Source organism: Protopterus annectens, chromosome 3.part0 (genome assembly GCF_019279795.1).
Source record: "Protopterus annectens isolate FY-2018-M chromosome 3.part0, PAN1.0, whole genome shotgun sequence".
Taxonomy (NCBI): Eukaryota; Metazoa; Chordata; order Ceratodontiformes; family Protopteridae; genus Protopterus; species Protopterus annectens.
Window position 1 is genome coordinate 1,825,741,522 of NC_056731.1, and position 17,625 is coordinate 1,825,759,146.

Genomic DNA, 17,625 nt, shown 5'->3' on the forward strand with positions numbered 1-17,625 from the left:
TATATATGTGTGGATCTATGTTGAGCCATCAAAATTGAGTTTCATCAAAATGTAAACCGTCACACTCACTTTCGCGAAAGTGCACTATGTCGAAAATGCACTTTCACGAAACACAAAATAACGAGAGAAAAAAACAAACACAAAAAAAAAAAAATTAAAAACAAAACCCTAAATCATGTTTAAGCAAGGAGGCAAGCCCTCCTGCACCCCCCACACCCCCTACTTAAATATACTAACTCCGAGATCGCACTACAGTGGGAAAAAGGATAAATTTCATTTTCCCCACTGTAACAAGATTCAGTGAATTGGCTTTTGCGAAAGTGCACTTTCAATGTAGTGCACTTTTGCGTAAGTGGGCTCGGCCTTCTGTTTGCCGATTAAGTGTACTTTCGACAAACAGAAGGAGACCCATATATATATATATATATATATATATATATATATATATATATATATATATATATATATATATATATATACACATACATATATATATATATATATATATATATATATATATATATATGTATGTATATGTGTGTGTGTGTGTGTGTGTGTGTGTGCGTATTTACTTACCTTATCAAATGGCACATTTATCAACATGTAATGTCGATACCAAATAATCAACTATATTCACATCAACACCTCACTGCGGATGTGCCAAGAATCGCTTTCGGCATATGCAAACATTTTTAAACTAAAATAAACAGAAAACATTATTTTTGCCGTGCCCCCATCCTCTGCTAATTATATATTCTAACTCCAAGATCACACAGTTTTCAGGGAAAGGGCAAATTCCTGAACCACAAGAATTGTCAGATTTGCCGCTTTTGCTGACAGGTGTTGATTATCTGTTTAGTTGATTAAAATGCATTTTTAATACATTTATGTGTGTGACTTCCAGTTTGATTTATTCAGTGTTCTGTAGTTAGAAACTAGTATTATTCTATTTTATTCATAGATTTACTTAGGTCATTTAGAAGCAAACCTTGGCCATTTTGCGCTAATTTCTCTTTCATTTCCCTGCTATAAAACTGGCACTTGCAAGGTTTTTGTGCTAGTATACAGCTCAGCAAGCTCCTGTCTGGTGCCCTGCAGAGTTCTACAGCAGCAGAGAGACAAAAGAGAGACTTTGGAGTGATTAAGTATTATTTTCTGCATTTTCTTGCTGCCTTTAGCTAATTCTGCCTAAAACACCAATTTTCTAGAGTTTCTGTGATTTAAAAAGTTTGTTTCGGCTACATATTGTACTTATTTTACAGCCTGCACTTTAACAAAGTCGTTTTTGTGTTTAAATTACCTGTTTAACTGTTGTAGGCCACACACTCAATTGTGATAGCCATTTCTGTGCATTTAAAGTGTTTTTTGATTGTATCGGCTTTATTTTCTGAAAAAAAAAAAAAAACAAAATATATACTTGTTTTCCCACCTTTCTAAGCTAGTATAGTCCAGTTTTCAGGTTAGTGCTGAATTCAGGGCTGTATTACAACTTTCTGTGTTTGCACATATCTTACTTGGATAGAAGGAGGTTTCTCTGTTCACTGTGAGAGAGGGAGGTTTGAGCAGCCTATCTGTCCCTGGAGGAGTGGTTTCAGCCCAGAAAGTATGAGTTTATTGGCCATTTTGGGCTAATTTCTATCTATTTCATTTCTCTGCTATAAAGCCCGCATTTGCAAGGTTTTTGTGCTAGTATACAGCTCAGCAAGCTCTGGCCTGGTGCACTGCAGAGTTCTACAGCAGCAGAGAGACAAAGTAGAGACTTTGGAGTGATTAAGTATCATTTTTCTGCATTTTCTTGCTGCCTTTAACTAATTCCGCCTAAAACACCTATTTTCTAGAGTTTCTGTGATTTAAAAAGCTTGTTTCAGCTACATATTGTACTTATTTTACTGCCTGCACTTTAACAAAGTCATTTTTTTTTGTTTAAATTACCTGTTTAACTGTTGTAGGCTACACACTCAAGTGTGATAGCCATTTCTGTACATTTAAAGGTTTTTTTGATTGTATCTGCTTTATTTTCTGAAAACATATATATATATATATATATATATATATATATATATATATATATATATACTTGTTTTCCAACCTTTCTAAGCTAGTATAGTCCAGTTTCCAGGTTAGTGTTGAATTCAATGCTGTGTTACAAGTTTCTGTGTTTGCCCATACCTTACTTGGATAGAAGGAAGTTTCTCTGTTCACTGTGAGAAAGGGAGCTTTGAGCAGCCTATCTGTCCCTGGAGGAGTGGTTTCAGCCCAGCAATTAGTAGTTTATTGGCCATTTTTGGCTAATTTCTATCTCTTTCATTTCACTGTTATAAAACCCGCATTTGAGTTGTTTTGTGCACCAGGCAGGGCCAGTTAGCTAGGGTATAACTATTCCCGGCTCCACAAAGTCTACTCTTCAATTTTTCCCTTGGAACTAGACAAACTTTCAACTTAAACACTCAAACCATTCACTTCTCATACCAGCACTTGCTCAAAACTCATAGCAAGCACTAATAAACATTAGTACTAGACCCGCCCCCATACTGTAAAGAAAGACAAGGCTCTCTATTTGACCTTACCAGCCAATCAGTAAAACAGTTCACTGTACCTATCCAGGCATGTCCAAAGGGCAGTTTCAGGTGTATTCTCTGGTCCAACTGGTGAATCTGGGCATTTTGTGGCAATGTTACAATTGCTTCATGTACACAGACAACACTCTCCTCCTTCCACCAAACACTAATACATGTGAGAGATGCAGTTATACAGCCAAACTGGAGGCTAAGCTCTCTCAATCAAGACTGGACCAGGCAGTCAAGAGGAGAAGGGAATTACTTGCATCAAACCACCAGTCTCACATAGACCTATGAAACCAGAACCAGCAAAAAACACACATAAATACACAAAAACATACTCAGAGGCTCTAAATAAAAATCTGCAGAAGCAACAGAGACCTCCAAAGCAGACATCCAAACAACCTCCACCCCCTAACACAAACCATGAAGCACATACTTTACAAAACCAGTGTGCCACACAATCACAGCCCTTAAGGCAAAATAACATACCCAACACACTAGTAATAGGTAACTCTATAGTCAGGCACACTGACGTCCCACTCACTAGGCTGAACACGGAGAAGGTTAGTGTTAGCTGCCTGTCAGGTGCCAGGATCTGCCACAAAACACAAGCACTCAGGTCACTCCACAACAAGTACAAATATGACTCTGTCATTGTCAATGTTGGTGTGAATGACCGGAGCTGTACCTCCCTGGACTACATGAAAAGAGACATGGAGGAGCTCTCTGATCACGTAGCCAAGGCCAGTATGACCCTGACCCTGAGTAGCATCCTGCCCTCACCAAAAATGATACCACTGTATAGAGAAAAAAATTATCAATTTCAGCAATTGGCTAAGCTTCTGGTATCATTCACAGGGGATCCAGTGTCTGTCAGCCTGGGATGACTTGCTCGACAAGCCATGCTGCTTTGCTAGAGACGGCTTGCACCTGTCACAGTTAGGCTTTCAAATACTGGCCAAGTCTCTTGCCACCCCCATAGTGCCTTTTTTAGGCAAGGCTCAAAAGACAAACCCACTGCCATAAATAGAACAAGTAATAAAAAACTGAAGGTAATGCTACTCAATGCCAGAACTCTAAACCTCAAAATGCATGCACTCGAGGCACTCCTCAGTATGGAGAAAATCGATATATGTGCAGTAACAGAAACCTGGTTTAAGGCACCAGAGAGCGCCACAGCACTACCAGGTTACAACTCATACCATACATTTTGGCCACAAAACCTGGACCAAAATAACAAACGCGGGGGAGTATTCATAATCATCAAGGATACCCACACCTCCAGGTTAGTGGCACAGCATGATGTTTCAGTGATCATCCACGTGCAACTAACAATGGGCAAAACTGCTATTCAAGTTATAGCTCTCTACAGATCACCCACCATGTCCCAGGATGCCCACTCTGCATTTCTGGAAACACTGGGAAACATAAAAGTCCTACCAAACACCCTGATATTGGGTGATTTCAATTACCAAAACATTAACTGGGAGAACTACTTAAGTACAAACTCCCTTGCCCAACATTTCCTAGAAGTTATAAACTCAAACGCCAGGGATCAACTGGTCAACACCCCCACCAGAGGTGACAACATATTGGACCTGGTCATCACCAACATGGGCAACCGGTGTTCCACACCAGAGGTCAATTCCTCACTGGTTAGATCTGACCATAAACTAATCACTCTGGATATCCACATTCCGCCACCACCCCTGGTCAAAGAAACCACCATGAAAAACTTTTCAAAAGCAAACTTCACGTTACTTAAGACCGAGGTGGGAAGTTTCAAAGCCCCCATGCTAAAGGATAATGCTGTCCAAGCTGCAAAATCCTTTACTAATGCACTCTACAGGCACCTACAAGAATGCATGGATCATGCTATCCCAAACAAAACCAAGACTCACTCCTCCAAGAAAAGGAAACCAGTCTAGTGGACCCCTGCCATAAACAAGCTATACAATAGACGGAGGAAACTAGTATAGAAAAGAGTAAAATCCAAAGAAGGGAAGACATCCCTGATCAGTATTAGCAAGAAACTACGATCCCTCATAAAATCATCCAAGGCTTCAAAAGAAAAATTGCTATGGACTCCAAAGATATCCATAAGGCATTCTTTAGCTATGTCAAGAATCTAAGTGGCAATTCTCAGATCTGCTCAGAGTTAGTGCAGAATGGCACAAAATACACTGAACTGACCGATATAGCCAACATACTGTCAGACAGGTTCAGTGCAAACTTCATCCTCCTCTCACCGCCAAAAGGTCCCATTACTATACCAGAAGAATGTAGCGCCCCTGAAATCACAGACACTCAGGTTAAAATAGCCCTCTCCAAAGCCAAAAACACAGCATCAATGGCACCAGACATTGTCCCAGGCTGTGTCTTATACGAGCTTAAAGATGAACTAACCCCTCACCTAAATGCACTGTTTAAACTTAGCCTCTCCACAGGTTACGTGCCCATGGAGTGGTGCACAGCAACGGTTATTCCACTCCACAAAGGTGGAACCACAACAGACCCCGGGAACTATCGCCCTATAAGCCTGTCTAGCTTGGTCTATGGAATGCATCATCATGGATCTCATTAACAGAGACATTGGAAACCTCCAAACACTGGACCCTACCCAGTTCGGCGTTGTTAAGTGGAGATCATGCCTCCTAAACCTGGTGGACTTCTTTGAGACAGTTACCAAGGCTATAGATGAGGGAAAGGTGGTACACACAGCCTACCTAAACCTTCCAAAGGCCTTCAACACTATTCCCCACTCAGGTATTATAGACAAGCTCACCAGCCTGAGCATAAACCCCTAAGTCACAAGAAGGGTTGCCAACTGGCTCATGGACAAAACCCACATGGTAAGAGTTGCAGGAGCTAGGTCTGACTTTAAACTGGTTACAAGTGGTGTTCCCCAGGGCTCAGTCCTAGGACCCCTCCTGTTCAGCATATACTTCTCAGAGGTACAGGCAAGCACAGGAGGACTATGGCTGACCAAGTTCACAGACTACTGCAAACTAGGGGTTATAATTGACTCTCCAGCTGACACATACATCCTCCAAAAGGGTCTCAGTGAGACAGATACCTGGTGGCAAAACCATGGCCTCAAGCTAAATGCCAAAAAAAAAACTAAGTACCCACAAACTACCACATAGGTGGTAGCCCTCTAAATATGGAACATGTAATAAGGGATCTGGGGACCCAAGTAGATAGTAACCTCTCCTTTGATAATCACATTGCTTCCAAATGCCTAGATGTCACCAATAAGTGAACTGAAATACTCCATGCTTAAAAAAGTTTTTATTAATAAAAAACAAGAAATGTTCAGTATGGTTGTCCCTGTTGTTTCCAACCCTGCTGAAAATTTGATCCATTATATTTATGACTCTTAACCTCCTCAAAATTACCATCTATATACTCCCTACTATTAACATTACTTTTGACTGCATAACATATGCAACACCTTTATTATATTGTTCAACATCTCTAGTAATCTTCTTATACTTTCTCTCATAAATTTTTTGTACCTTACTTTCAGCATCTGAAAATTGTTTAACATTTAATTTCTCCCATTGGGAGTACAATAAATCTTTAGTTATTTTATTATTGAGTAATTCAACTTCCTGTACTAACTTTCTCATCATTATATTTTATTATCAATTTCATAAAACTGAATCCAAATTCATTAAACAAATGATTGAATTCTGTTATGCTTGTGTCTGTAATACTGACTGTTAGGTAATTTAAAAAATATTAAACCCATGGGTACAATTTTTAGAGTTAGACACTTATGTAAGTAAGCATTATTAACTTTCAACCCATTAGTTAAATTTAATTTTTTACCTAACAAATAAAGTCCCATCCACATCATTTTTAGAATAAATCTCCCTTTAATGCCCTTGTGGGAGTTTATCAAAATTACAATTGCTGGTTAAACATTTATTTAAATACATGTCCTTTTTGCACTGAACCTGTCTGCCAGGATGTTGGCAATATCGGTTGGTTCAGTGTATTTTGTGCCATTCTGCACTAACTCCAAGCAGATCTGAGCATTGCCACTTAGATTCTTGACATAGCTAAAGAATAAGTTTTCTTTCAAAGCTCACCTTGGATGATTTTATGAGGGATCATAGTTTCTTGCTGATACTGATCAGGGATGTCTTCCCTTCCTGGGATTTTACTCTTTTCTGCACTAGTTTCCTCCTTCTATTGTATAGCTTGTTTATGGCAGAGGTCCACCAAACTGGTTTCCTTTTCTTGGAGGAGTGAGTCTTGGTTTTGCTTGGGATAGCATGATACATGCATTCTTGTAGGTGCCCGTAGAACGCATTAGTAAAGGATTTTCCATCTTGGACAGCGTTATCCTTTAGCATGGGTGCTTTGAAACTATCCACCTCCATCTTAAGTAAAGTGAAGTTTACTTTTGAAAAGTTTTTCACAGTGGTTTCCTTGTCTAGGGGTGGGGGCGAAATGTGGATATCCAAAGTGATTTGTTTATGGTCATATCTAACCAGCGAGGGGTTGACCTCCAGTGTGGAACACCTGTTGCCCATGTTGATGATGACCAGGTCCAATATGTTGTCACCTCTGGTGGGAATGTTGACCAGTTGTTCCAAGGCATTTGAGTTTATAAATTCTAGGAAATGTTGGGCAAGGGAGTTAGCACTTGAGTAGTTCTCCCAGTTAATGTTTGGGTAGTTGAAATCACCCAATATTAGGGTGTTTGGTAGGACCTTTATGTTACCCAGTGTTTCCAGAAATGCAGAATGGGGGTCCTGGGACATGGTGGGTGATCTGTAGTAAGCTACAATTTGAATTGCAGTTTTGCCCATTGTTAGTTGCACATGGATAATCTCTGAAGCATCTTGCTGTGCCACTGGCCTGGAGGTGTGGGTATCCTTGATGAATATGGATACGCCCCCGCCTTTTGTATTTCGGTCCAGGTTATGTGGCCGAATTGTATGGTATGAGTTGTAGCCTGGTAGTGCTGTGGCAGTCTCTGGAACCTTAAACCAGGTTTCTGTTACTGCACATATATTGATTTTCTCCATAGTGAAGAGTGTCTCAAGTGCATGCATATTGAGGTTTAGACTTCTGGCATTGAGAAGTATTACCCTCAGATTTTTGTTACTTGTGCTATTTATGGCGGTGGGTTTGTCTTTTCAGCCTTGCCTGAAAAAGGTACTATGGGGGTGGTAAGAGCCTTGGCCAGCATTCGAAAGCCTAAGGGTGACAGGTGCAAGCCATCTCTAGTGAAGCAGCGTGGCTTGTCGAGCATGTCATCCCAGGCAGACAGACATTGGATCCCCTTTGAATGACACCAGAAACTTAACCAATTGTTGAAATTGATAATTTTTTCTTTATACCGTGGTATCATTCTTGGTGAGGGCAGGATGCTACTCAGGGTCAGGGTCATACCGGCCTGGGCTACATGATCAGAGAGCTCTTCCAAGTGTCTTCATGTAGTCCAGGGAGGTATTGCTCAGGTCATTCACACCAACATGGACAATGACAGAGTCATATTTGTACTTGTTCTGGAGTGACCTGAGTGCTTGTGTTATGTGGCGGATCCTGGCATCCAACAGGCAGGTAACAGTAACCTTCTGCTTATTCAGCCTAGTGAGTGTGACATCAGTGTGCCTGACTATAGAGTCACCTATTACTAGTATGTTGGGTATGTTATTTTGCCTTGAGGGCTGTGATCACATGGCACACTGGTTTTGTGAAGTATGTGTTTCATGGTTTGTGTTGGGGTGTGGAGGTTGCTTGGATGTCTGCTTTGGAGGGCTCTGTTGCTTTTGCAGATTTTTATTTAGAGCCTCCGAGTATGTTTTTGTGCATTTACGTGCGTTTTTTGCCAGTGCTGGTTTAATGGGTCTATGTGAGACTGGTGGTGTGATGCCAGTATTTCCCTTCTCCTCTTGACTGTCTTACCCAGTCTTGGGTTGAGAGATCTTAGCCTCCAGTTTGGCTGTATAATTGCATCTCTCACATGTATTAGTGTTTGGTGATAGGAGGAGAGGGTTGTCTGTGTACATGATGCAGTTATAACGTTGCCTCAAAATGCCCAGATTCACCAGTTGGACTGGAGAGTACACCTGAAACTGCCCTTTGGACATGCTTGGATAGGTACAGTAAACTGTTTTACTGAATGGCTGGTAAGTTCGAATAGAGAGCCTTGTCCTTCTGTAGTGCTCTATCTCTCTCTCTCTCTTTCTATATATATATATATATATATATATATATATATATATATATATATATATATATATATGGCTTACCATCAAAATATTGAAGGCAAAACATTTTTTAAGCAAAAGACCAAAATACAATGTGGAAAAAAAAAAAATACCCTTAATGTCGAATATCAGAAACATGATAATCAACATTCAACATACCAGATTTCTGGCTTCAAAAGTCCGAATGTCCATCTACATTTTAGCAGGGGGAAAGCTCCCCTGTACCCCTCAATGTAGGGTTTGCACCCCACACATACCCTGCAAATTACATATACCAACTTCGAGATTGCACTACAGTACGTGAAAGGGTAAATTCCCCGATCCTCACTGTTGTGCCATCTCCATTCACAATACTAAACTCATAATAATGAATCAAGCTTTACTCTCATTATTATGACTTTGAATTATTCAGTTTGACATTGTGAAACTTTCAAAACTTACTTTCTGCCACATGCTGTTCGAGAATATATGTAGGTTTAGCATCAACATTTCAGAGGCTAATTCTCGAACAGCATGTGGCTGAAAGTAAGTTTTCAAAGTTTCACAATATATATATATATATATATATATATATATAGATAGATAGATATATACATATATTTATACATACATATATATATTTAGACACACCACACACACACACACACACACACACACACACACACACACACACACACACACACACACACAAAATCAACCATTTAGTGCTCCCATTAAGAACTGAATGTGCATCCTTTGTGCCAATACTGTATAGAGCAAGAGGCAATAGCTCTTTCCCTTTATGCTAAGCATGCCATAAATGAGCAGACATTCCTCAAAATAAGAGGTAAAATAGCAAATGGCCCAAAATATTAGGGCAAGAAATATTTCCTAACGTACCTTTTGCACTGCCATTTAACTATGATGTTAGCATCTTATACCCCTTACCTGTGGTAAGTTTGTTTGTACGACCGGCGGTGGAATGGTGGAACAGCCCAGTATAAGTAGGGTGTGATCATATTTCTACATAGAAGTTTGAGGTGTGCAACATCGCAGCCCTGCTTCTTGGAATATGGTGCTATTGAGCTATACATTACAGCAACCCAACTCTCAGTATGTGTTGTCTGGAATTACAGACATTCTCCTAGATCTATGAACTGAACCACACATGTCTAATACTACCATCAGGTACTAAAGCATCTGCACTACACTGCACTGGAGGCAGCTTGATGTTTAGCCAGTTTGCAGAACGTGAAAACTGAGTGATTCAGAAACATGTGTGTTTGTGTTGAACACTCATTGCATAATCATCAGCCTCAGACACCTAAATAGAGTAAGGGCATGCACTGATCTTCATCATATGACAGAAGAAACCATGGAACAGCAACTTTGTCTCTCAACTCAATAAATCATTTACTTAAACAACGAGCTTAATCTAAAACTAGGTAAGTCCAGACTGCTACAGCTTAACACATCAAATGAATGAGCCTTCACACTTTCTTTCCTACTATGCCACATTTAAAGATGAAGCAATACTTTCAAAGGATTACAACAAAACTGAAATGAGAGAATTAATTAAAGTATATAATTGCTGTGTAGAAGGATTGTGAGGCATAAGGAAAAAAAATCCAAAGATACGTGTGCAAATCGTGCAGCTTGGGTTAGTCATACCTGTATATTAAACAAACTTTGAATATTTTACTCTATACCAGGCCACCAAATTTTCCAAAGTGTTTCTCACAATGCCAGTTAACACTGATAGTTCAAGGAGAGTTTAGCAGTCCAGCTACTGTACTGGGTGGGCCTTTGTTCATTACCATTATGTGACTTACATTTTATGCACAGCCTGGTTATGCATATAAGAAAGCCAGAAGCACAGGCAACATGTTGAATGTACTTTGGGGAGTGGTTTAAGGGAGGTTTGTGGGCCACTACCAATCATGATTTTAATACCATTTTTCCATACTTATAAATCAAAGTCAAGTTAACTGCTAAGAAGTATGGTGAGCAGTCTGCTGACAAAACTTCTTAAAAGGCCGGGTTCTCAGGTGCTAACAATAAGGTGCTCAGTTCAGGGTGTCTGATTACATGCCTGATGGCTTTTTGGCTTTGATGCAGCCAACCATGCCTACTGTGACCATGCCTGGAAAGGCATGGTGGTAAATATAAATGCAGTTGCTGGTCAGGACCATTTCAATGCAATGGTCTGATCCAGGGTCAAGTGATATTATTCATGTCACACAATAACCTACACTTCACCTACTATGGTATGGTAGGTCAATGGGTGTGAGACCATCAGTCGATTTATGGAGACAAAGGAGTTTCTCATGCCCCTTAGGGACACTGGCACTTCTGATAGGTTGCACAATGTGGTACTGGATGTTTCTGCAGAGGTTCATCAGGCACCAGGAACATCTACTGAAGATGCTATTTCTTAAGCAGTACCTACAGGTCTTTAACAACCGTTATTCTTTTACACAGTTGTTAATGCTGTCTGTTTGGGTTATATAGGTACATCAGGGATTACACCACTACAACATACATAGTACCTAAGGTATTGTGGTTACCAGTGTGGCACGGGTGAACTACTATTGTGACATTTCATTTACTACTATCAATCTAGTAATGAACTTTACTAACTCAGTTTGTTGTATTTTGTTGTGGTCACAGGTGAGGCTTTACCTGGTACCACCACTTCAGAACTGCCCCCACCTGAGACGGAAGGATCTGATGCCTCTGCCAATGATAGCAGGCATTAGCTGGCAGTGCCATGGGCAGTGTGTGTGTGTGTATGTGTGTGTGTGTGTGTGTGTGTGTGTGTGTGTGTGTGTGTGTGTGTGTGTGTGTGTGTGTGCGTGTGTGTGTGTGTGTGTGCGGGACAGATGGAATTTGAGCACTGCATCCCTCACTCATTCCATGGAGTCATCCTCTATGTCCACAGACACCCTAGAAAACACACACAGCATAGATGACACGCTAATGAGCAGACTATCACTCAGGAATGTAAAACACCCCATACTGAACTCAAATCTGTGACTACCTGTAGCTCCATTGGACAGGGGAAAGACACAAGGGGGGTGAGTACTGGGGCTTGTTAGAGATGCGGTTACCATCCTCCCACTGAAATTGGTGCATGACTTGCTGCAACCTGTGTATGTGCTTGGCCATTATTGTGGCACAGTTGATCAGGTTGATGCCGGGTGCACAGGGTAACTTCCATGAGGGAACACTTGCATGTGTGACTGTTTCAACAAACTAAGTAACGTATTGTAATATGTCATGTCCTTTTGAGTTAGCTGACAAGATTGAGGCACTGCCCTTTCCAATGGTACATCTATGCATGGTGGCAATCACACACATAGAACAGGTAAGCCATAGTCAAGGAGTGCTAGCACATCAACTTATCATGCATATAAAACAGGTAAGCCACAGTCAAGCAGTGCTAGCACATCAACTGTTATATCAGTTGTGTGGGCATTTACATCAGGAGAGGCAGTACTCAGCATCATGTCAATCATGGTGGTTGCACATCTGGTAACAGCCTTAAATCACAGACATGTATCACTCAAAAATGTTGCCAGGGGCATGATACAACCAGTGTTACTCTTGGTAGCAGTAAAGCCATGGCAGGGTGGAAGCAAAGGATTACTAAATCTATCATGCATGCTGTCGACCTGGCCATTTCATCAGCATACACTGCTGCACCTGCTGTTGAGACTGTGTCCCAGCAGACATGCAGTCACACCACCAATAACCACAATGCACCACACACACACACACACACACACACACACACACACACACACACACACACACACACACTGATGCAGAAAGCCTTTGAAGCACCTTTTCTGTGATGCTTCCTTCCCCATTAATCCCATCTCATACAGAAACACACATGCACACACACACACACACACACACACACACACACACACACACACACACACACACACACACACACACACACACACACCTGCAATCTTTCTCCTTCATCCCTCTGTAAGCACATATCTCCCAGTGATAGACATTTAAACATGTGCTCCCTTGTGCACCTGTGCAGATGATGATAACTGTGCCCTGCTCTTTCTACACTGTTAATTGGGTTGCCAATCTCTGGTCCACAGTATAGCCAACCTATGTATGGGTGAACACAGTCTAGTGTTGGCTTAGCTTGCATCAATTGCACTGTACCATATCTCCTTTGCTAAGCTTTACTTGTGGACAAAGCCACGCCACATGTGAGCCACTACTTCTTTGCCAGTGCTGCAGCATACTGTGCCTGCCTTTATCTAGAATGATCATCCCTGCAACTGACTCCTCCAATGACTCCTCATCTGTCTCTGCCTTCACTGCCAGTTGCTCTGCATTTTCATCTTCCTGAAGCAGGGCCCCTTGCTGTATCTGTCTCTCTACTGTCATATTATGTAAGACTACACAAACAGTAAATATTTTTGTACAAGTGCCATAATCATACCGCAGGGCTCCACCTAATGAATCCAGACAGAAAAAATTGTGCTTTCAGCTGCCCAGACATATACTTATACATGTTCCTGATTCACAAAAGTGCAGAATTCTAGCCATGATCTGACACATTTGGTGATGTCAAATATATCTCATTAGCTAAGATTCCAGGGCATATCCAGCACTGCCAATAAAATGGCCAAGGGGAAAATCACTCCTTTAAAAATGCTGATGCAGGTCATGGGTGTGCACATGTGGGAGTCATGGAAACTACTTGTGTGGCTTGCAAACACATTGTAGATCAAACTCTGTTCACATATCCTCAGCCATTTCATCGGGGGGGGCATAATTTCAATGTGGGTACAGTCTATGGCTTCCAGATCCTCAGGGAAATTGACTATATCATAGAGGTTCAACATGGTTTTGACTCTTTCCAGTGTGGTAAATGGAAACCTCATATGCTCCCACACATGTTGCAGTACAGCATCAAGAAACTGATGGTGTATTCTTGAGGTAGATGCCTGCCATAGCCCATTGTGTCCCCACTATGTTACTGAATGTCCCTGTAATACACATTCACTAATGCAGTGGTGACTGCTAACATGTTTTTTTTTTGAATTTCTGCAGCATGGACTCTAGGAATCAGTGGCAGTTAGTTCTATGCTCCGTGGCACATTGTTTATACATTTGTGAATCACTCACCCATCTTAGTTTGACTTATTTGCATACAACAGGATGTTCATTTAACAGTATTCCTTTTTACAATGTCATTATATAGCCATTGCCATATATCTCACCCAGCTATGCTATTTCTGAGTTGCCACTAGTGATATTTATGTCTGAATCACATATAACCTGCACATTGTCACTAGTCATGCAAATTCACTTGCCACAATGCAGCAAAGCTTTTGTAATCCCAGCATTAATTGCCTGATTGATCTATTTTGGAAGCAAACAAGTCCTGACAGTTTAGCAAGGGAAGTTCTGCTTCATCAATACACAAAGTAGTCTCTTAAAACATTCTTCACTGTAATTCTGCATTTCCCCCTGAAGTCAGTGGTTCACTGGAGAAGCTGTTTTGTGCCATTTGTGTACTCTACTACTCTGTTTCAACAAATTTTACTGAAATCTATAATGGCAAATAATAATGAGCAAAGAACGATGCCATTTCCATGGAACTGCTTGAAACTTCCGTGGAAAACATGACTATTATATCAACAATGTGCTAATTCTGAGATATAGATTTAAAGTATAGTATATGATTCACATTCTTTACAGCATTTAAATTCAATGATTTATCCAAATCCTTGAGTGAAGTATGAACTCTCAGGTTTATGTCCTTAAACCAGTTTGCTACAAATGATTACATTTAACTGATTATAAATAGAGAAAATATGAAGAAACAAATTTAATGGCTTAATTTAGTTAGGTTTACAGTTTAGGAAATTAGTCGTATAAAAACCTGGAGAGGCATGTAGAACTTTGAGGTATCTTTCAGGAGAAGAAGAGGAAAATGTAAAAAGGATTGTACATGCATCTGATATTTTGAGATTGCTATAAAAAAAAACGATCAAAAACATACTGGTATAAAATTAAGCAAGTACTATGCCTGAGACTATCAGAAAAACAGTAGCAAATTGAACTGAAGATCAGTACAAACAAACATAATTAGATTGCTGTGTGGGATAGCTCTACCCAAATCCACATGATACTTCAGTCATGCCAGACTCTGTTTGAATCTAGATATGGGAATTTTTGTTTATTTTCAATGCCTAATAATTTGTGCCATAGGGTCATATTGATGTTTAGCAGTTTTCTGTCTCTTTGTCATACAATTTGGTTAAAAGCTGGACCTGGAGGCAAGAGGAGAACAATATGAGAAAGTTTTTCCCCCATTTGTCCAGAAGTTAGCATATAAATCTCTCCAAACAGGATGTGATGATATCAAATATATGCAAGGATATCAGATACTGTTTTCTCTTATAGCATGACTAGCATGACTGGCTGAAGTTTTGTAAATACTTATAAATATTTGTAAATTGTATATATATATATATATATATATATATATATATATATATATATATATATGTATATATATATACCAGCATGACTAGTTTATGTTTTTGATTATTACTTTGATTTAAGTAAGATGTTTGAATCATACAGTGTTCTTTTGGATAACCAAATGTACAAGTTTTCTGAAAATAATTCTAACTATAGTTTATGCCAGTCAGCTGACCTTGATGTGATGTCATCATGTGCTGAAGCTGAAGGGAATAGATTCTCCACAGCAGCTGTTTTGTTTACTTTTTAAAGTCTGATATTAAAGAGTAGAATTCTCACAACAGCTTTCTGTGTCTTTTAAAAAATTTGGTTAGAAAAGCAGGTCCTGAGTCAGTTAAAGCTCAGTTGCTCAATTGTTCAGTAGTAGTTCAGTAGTTGTTGTAGTTGTCAGTTGTTGTTTTCCAGATCAGTAGTTATCACTCAGAATTTTCCAGAGCTGTTCAGCAGAAAAAGTAAGAGTTGCTATGTCAGTCATTGAAGAACAGAACACAGCCTGAAGAGTGGACATATATTATTATTTTACTTTGCAGAAGTAAGTGTCATATTGCCTTGCTGAGTTAATTAGATTAGACAGGGACAGTTAATCTTTAGACAGTTAGGGATCTACTGTTAGATATTAGATTTTTTCTTCAATCAGTGTGAAACCTATCATGCAGTGTTATTTTCATAATTCCTGGTTGTAAAACTCTGTGGTTTATTGAAATCAGTTATTCAGTGTATATATGTTTTAAATTATTTTTATTTATTAAATATTTTTACTACATTTTATTGTGGCTGGTTATTTAGAAATTACTTTTAGTAACCTGAGAGTGTTTATGCTTACTGTGATAACACCAGGGCCACTCTGAAAAGCCTTACTACTTGGATTACATGCTACCTTCTATATCAATATCTGTTTTAATCAATATAATTGAACACTCCTTTTGAAGGGTACTGTGGTATTCTGACTGGTGGCACCATTAACTTGTTATTTGAGAAAGAGGACATAGCAGGTAAATCTGTCTGTTAAGTTCAAGTTGCCATTTCTCTGAATATTCCCTTTTTTCTGATGTATAGAGATCTTGGGCTTGGTATATATGTTAGGTTGTTATGTGGGGCTTGCGACCCACATGAGAGGGGTGCAGGTGGCTTGACTGCCTGCAAAAACAGTTTTAAGGAGAAGACTGGTTTTCAGGATCTTTTTTAGCTTTTCGGCACTTGGCATTCCAAGTGCTGATATTTCAATAGGGAGCCCACTGCAATACCTCATCTCTCTTTCTGAAAAAAAAAATCTCAATGAAATTTATAAAAACAGTACTTGAAACCCTGAAAAACTCTGTGCAGTATGCACTCTTGTGCAACTCATGGGAATGCCAAACTTGAGATTAATTATGAATCTTTGTTCAGCATTGTCAGAGGTGCAACAGGTAGCCCATTTGTCTTTGGTGTGGAAGGCTGTCGGTTCTATTCCTACACAAGGGACATGGAATGCTGATATTGTACTAAGCAGTATAAGGGGGCAGCTGCACTCTTAACTGTGCTATTTAAAAATGCATGGGAAGTACCCTGATGATGTGGACAAATTTCCCCTAGTAGATGGCCGTGGTGGTGCAGCAGTTAGCGTTGTCGCCTCACAGCAAGAGGTTCCCCAGTTCAGTTCTCAGCTGGAGTGCCTTCTGTGTGGAGTCTGCATGTCCTCCCTGTGGTTGAGTGGCATTTAAAGACATGCAAGTAGGTGCGTGTGTGAATGAGTGTGCCTTCTTTGAAGGTTGGGCATCGCGCTGGCACCTCGGCACCGTAAAAATTCACTGCCAATCATTAGCGGACTGGAGTTCCACTGGGAAAAAGTTGAAAGACATTAGTTTAGTATAAATACCATCTTGGATCACCCCTAAAAAGAGGCTACTAACATGATGGACAATAGATAAAAATAAGAAAAAAAATCTATTTGTTCTTCTTATAATATTTCTGGTCTGAACATTTACATCAGTTATAGATAAATAAAAATATGATCATGACATTTCAAATTGTACTTTTTGCATCTGTCTTTAAAGAAAAAGCAAATCTCAGATACAAATATCACTGTTAATATTGATAGTTATGAATACCATGCCTTTGATAACTGTCTTACCTTGCCAACAAAATATGAAATAGGGCAATAGTACTCTTTATCTGAGATCACACCAAAATTTAGGGCTTATCTTCCTGGTGTAAATTAGGCCTGAAAATTAGGCCTGGAACTGGGTGAGTTTTTAATATGTGTATATTTTTATTTATTTATTTTATTTTATTTTACATTTGTTGACCGGGATAGTCCGACTGGATATATATCCATTTTCAGCGGA